Below are 5795 nucleotides of genomic sequence, written 5' to 3' on the forward strand. Positions count from 1 at the left end.
ACGGATTTTCAACAACGATGAGGCTGAACTTACAACCTTTGGGATCATTGGAGTACTTGGAAGTGACGAAGATTTCGAGTAATGTTGAAGATTAGGCATGTGGAATAGGAGTTATAAAAGTTATTTCATTTATTTTTGTATTCCATATGTATTGATAGTTTTGTCACTAAAATTGACAAAGGGGGACATTGTTAGAACATTGCTCGGTCGAACTCGCATGTGTTGCTATCTCAAGCATGTTTGTCAATGTTAGTGATCAAAACTATAAGTCTTGATTTCTAGTCTACTATAGCTAAGTCTTGGACTAGGATAGAAAGTGTAGTTGAGCTCTAGAACTCCATGGTAATCATCATACAAGATGAAGGACTACTCAAGGAACTGGTGGATCTTCATCGACTAAAAGGTATGTGGAGACTTGAACTTATCTATCACTCAAAAGTCTATCTACTCTATCTCCTATTCTGAGACAAAAGTCGTTTTGCTATATAGATTTTGATTATACACATTTGCTATTTCGAGCCGAGTTTATCTCGCTTATCTATTTCTTGAAATATGTGTTGGTAAACTTTTGCTTTGGCCAAGTTCATCTTTACCTAGTGACGAAAGTCGTGTTATGTTTCAATCACTTTGAAAATTGCTTTGACGAAAAATGGTTTCTGAATAACAACTATATAACGTCCTCTAAGAATGTTTCAATGATTGAAATGAGAGTTTAGATTATATAACCAATGATGGATATAAGCATTGTGTGGTAACACATATATGTATAAGTCCTTTTTCCTTGAGCCGAAGTTTGCGAACTTTGTTGATCAAGAGAACCGGAATAAGTGGCGTGAGCTAAGTCCGCGAACCCAGTCCGCGAACTGGCGGAAATTCTCGACCCGAGAATTTCTGCTGGAGTTTGAGAACTCCTTCCGGGAACTTAAGTCTGCGAACTAAGTTTGAGAACTTGAGTTGATTATATCTAAAAACGATTGTTTGTGAACTTATTCATACTATTTAAGGAATGCTAAATGCAAACCGTGGCTATATAGTTCATAAACCTATTCGAGTGAATCAAATCATTTTTGCTTCGATTGTGTCTTGCGTAGTACATAAGATTTCCTTGCAATTGAACAACTCTTTAACTAGTTCATTTGAGTCATTTGAACTAGTTATGGTGAAGAAGAACATGGTTGATATGAAAGTGCTCGTATGGATAACCATTTGGTTAACTATTGTTGAACCAACAAATGTTCATGTTTGGGTACGGTTACATAAACCCAAAATAGTACATTTTATTTGTGTGTAACAAGCTAAGTTTTCATCTAACGGTGAATATTGAATGCTTTGTTACCAAGCTAACATTGATTGCAAACCCTGATTTGAAAGACTATATAAGGGAGAACTCTTGCAACTGGGAAACCTAATTCCCACACCTTTCGTGTGATACTAGTTGTATTATCTAGAGTCGCTTCTCCTTTAACCTTAGGTTTTCTTCTTAAACTAGGTTAACGATTTAAAGACTTCATTGGGATTTTGAAGCCAGGACGATACTACTTTCTCGTAGTTGTGTGATCTGATCTTGCTGATTCTATCGTTTTGAGTACAATCATAACGATTGGCTTGAGATCTATATCTCCGATAAGCAAGATATAAAAGTAGTCACAAACATCTTCGTCACATCGTTTGTGATTCCACAATATCTTCTTTCGCCGCATCGATTAAGATTATTGTGAGGTGATTGATAATACTAGGCTTTTCTTCGAGAATATAAGTTCGGTTTATCAATTGGTTCCTGTTCACCTTGATTTATCAAAAGATGGAACAAAACTTGTAAGTTTATCTATGAGAGACAGATTTATCTATTTTGTAGACTTTTCTGTGTGATACAGATTTGTTTATTAAAGTCTTCGACTTTGGGTCGTAACAACTCTTAGTTGTGGGTGAGATCAGCTAAGGGAATTAAGTGCGTAGTATCCTGCTGGGATCAGAGACGTATGGAGTGAAACTGTACGTTGAATCAGTGTGATATTGATTGGGGTTCAACTACAGTCCAGACCGAAGTTAGTTTGTAGTAGGTTAGTGTCTGTAGCGGCTTAATACAGTGTGGTGTTCAATCTGGACTAGGTCCCAGGGTTTTTCTGCATTTGCGGTTTCCTCGTTAACAAAATTCTGGTGTCTGTGTTATTTTTATTCCGCATTATATTTTGTTATATAATTGAAATATCACAGGTTGTGCGTTTGAATCAATCAATTGGAAATCCGACCTTTGGTTGTTGATTGAAATTGATTGATCCTTGAACATTGGTCTTTGGTACCGTTCAAGTGATTTCTCTTGTATTCAATTAGACTCGCAGATTTCTGTTTGCTTGAGAAAGAATTGAATCAAGAAAGAGAGATAAAACTCTTTGATATACTTTTTATAAATTGAGTCTTATTGATTCTCTTAAAAGTATATTGGAGTTTGTCCGTACAGATTGTTAAGCGAAATATTGGGTGTGGTTGTTGTACCCCTGCCTTTTCACATTGGTAAAGTCACTAGGTGATGATACCAATGATTTGAGTTCGAAACTCGCTAGCATCAATTTCTTTACCGGGTTTGGAGAGTAAACTTAAATCAATCGGTTTAACTAAGAAGATTTTTTACCGGTCACTAATAATTGTTAATATTTGTAATTGTTCAATCAATGTAGTCCATGTATAGGTATTCATCTTCTTATTTTGTATTTTGGACTAAAAACTAGTCTATTAACATCAACTTCATAATATTATAATTGAGAAGTCTAATTTTCGGGATGAAACAAAAAAAATAACAATAAAAGGTTAAGAGTGTATTTGGAAAATGTTATCTGGTGCAACTTGTGAAAGGAAAGAACTAACGTAAGTTTGCTAGTAAAAGGAGAACCATAGGCCAGGTATTACTGTTGTTGAGAAGGTGTTTGAATATCGTGAGCAGGAATGCTTTCGTTTTTCCTGAAGCAGAAATTAATCCTAGATTTTAAAGAAAAACCAATTTGCTTGGTAAAAAAGTTAAAATTTTTACTTTTAAACTTATTATGAAATTGTATTTCTAAACTAATTTCTGGTTTTTAGATTTGATCAAGTCGAAAATAACTTACTGAAGTGTATCTGAAAACACTTCATACCTTATTCAACTGGGAAATAAACAATAAAAGACCGAGAACTATCCGCACCTTATTGTATTCATCATAAACTTGCAGTAAATAAATCCAATATTAGGAGAGTCCCACATATCTCCATATTAAATGGCTCCACTAGGGTGTAATTTTGACTCGTTAGAAGCTTTAAATTCTTAATGCAATGCCTTATTATTTTAATCTAGTTTGACATTTCCCGCTAAACAAAATTGCTTATTAGTATTATGCTGTCATGCACTTTTTTGATATATTTAAAATCGTTTCTGTAGGAGCAGTATTTCCTATTTTCTTCCGGCAAAAGTAAATTGGAACATTTGGTGGCTCTTTAAAAATGTGCCACACCCAGGCTCACTTAGTTTGTGCTTAATACATACTTATTACAATCAAACAAACAAAAAAAAACGGCACAAACAGCTTGTCCTCCTTGCGGCAAGCCCAACTTGTATAAGTAAAATTGTGCACGAGAGATATTGGTTCATATTCGTTGTGCGCGTTTACTCAGTCTCAGACTTGGACAATAAGTAGTACTCGTATGTTATGGTTACGCAAAATGGATCATTTGTCCAAATCTAAAGGCTTAAAGGTCTAGACAAATAAAGCTCACATGTTGAATGGTGAAGAAACCCTCACTTTCTATTGGTGGAAATAGGTCTTTTTTAGTTTTGTGAAACGAGTGTTTTGATAAGGACATTTGACAACGTATGATTGATTTAAAAAAAATAGGAAAAGATAAATAAAAAGGAAACCAAATTCAATTTAGAATTCGCGAGGACACTTGGCAACGTATGATTGGTTTAAAAATTACAAACTCAAAAGAAAAACCTAACCTACCGTGTTTGGAATTTTATGGAAGTACAAATTCAATTTGGAAATCGAGTATCTACCGTATAAGGACTCTTTTTTTCAAATTAATATATAAATGGGAAAAAATCCACATATTTTCTGCGAAAATAAAATGAATAAATAAATAAAATATACATATACACATATTCTCCACCTATTTAACGTGTTTTCCCGCAACACCAAATCAAAAATACATCGTCACGAGGATGGGAGAAGCTCCGCGCACACCAAATCAAAAATGCATTCCCACAGGGCAGCAAAGCCCCGCACACACTAAATCAAAAATGCATCCCCACGGGACGGGGCGAAGCCCCGCACACACCAAATCAAAAATGCATCTCCACGGGGCGGGGCGAAAACCCGCACACACCGAATCAAAAATGCATCTCCGCGGGGCAAGGCGAAGCCCCGCGCACACCAAATTAAAAAATGCATCTCCACGGGGCGGGGCGAATCCCCGCGCACTCAAAATTTAAAATGCATCCCCACGGGGCGGGGCGGGGCAGGGCCAAGCCCCGCGCACCCCAAATCAAAAATGCATCTCCACGGGACGAGGCGAATCCTTGCTGACACCAAATCAAATATGCATCCCCACGAAACTGGGCGGGGCGAAGCCTCACGCACATCAAATTAAAAGAAATAGAATGCCGGGTGCGTAGCACGGGCACAAATCTAGTATTTTAAAACATGGTTCTAATGGACGAGTAAAAATTAATATGGGTGAAATGGACACCAAAAAAATAGCAAGAATGAAACTGGATTCATCCTGACTTAAACTTAAAAAAGAGTGAGGATGAAACTGGATGCATCCTGATGTAAATTAAAAATAAGAAAAAGTATTTGAAAATGGGTAGGATGAAACTGTTTACGACTGGGTTTGGTAATGCTTTTATTTTTCCAAAAGCACTTTCAAAATCTATATATGTCAATATTTTTTGAAATTAGTGTTTGATAAAAAAAATTAAAAGCGTTTTTTATCCAAAGCACTTCCTAAATCCCTCAACTTTTAAAAGCTGGGGAGGAGGAGCTTTTAAAAGCATAAGCTTTGGTCCCACCTAAACTTAATACTTGATTTATCTTTTTTATCCCTACCTTATTTTTAAATGGCAAAAGTTACCCTTAAATTTATATACAATCAATTTTTTATTTATTATAATTTTTATAAATATTATTATATTTATTTTCAAACTGTTTTATATACCATTTCATTTAATTTGTCAATAATAAAAATGAAGACAAATATTAAATAATCATTTTATTTTAGTTTGGTTTTTTGTTTGAAAATTATATATATATATATATTAAAAAGTGGGTTAAATAAACTATTTTTTTAACAATCATAATAATAGTGACAATTAGTAAATTTGACATTATATATATTTATATTTAATAGTTAAAAATTAATTATTTTTAAACCAAATAAAATTGAATAAAACTATTTTCAGTGAAATGTCTGTTTATGTCATTTGCTACAACAACAATGGTTGAATCTCATATTTTACCAAACACACTTTGAATATTTTTTTTTAATCAGCTTTAATTTTATTAATTTTTTTACCAAACATCTAACTGTTTTTTTCTCACAGCACAACACAACAACGCACAACAGAAAAGTACTTTCACAAAAGCTGCAGCAATACCAAACTAAGCCTACATCCTTGCTATTTTTACATTCTCATCCATTTAAACAGTATCAAATTTTATATGTCGTTTTCACCCATAAATTATTAATTTTGATCTTTTTAACCAATTTTGTGTTACGGTTATGGTACACGGTTTGAAATTAAGCTTGAAAGTTGAAACCGGTGTAAA

The sequence above is a fragment of the Papaver somniferum genome, chromosome 3 (genome assembly GCF_003573695.1).
Source record: "Papaver somniferum cultivar HN1 chromosome 3, ASM357369v1, whole genome shotgun sequence".
Classification (NCBI taxonomy): Eukaryota; Viridiplantae; Streptophyta; class Magnoliopsida; order Ranunculales; family Papaveraceae; genus Papaver; species Papaver somniferum.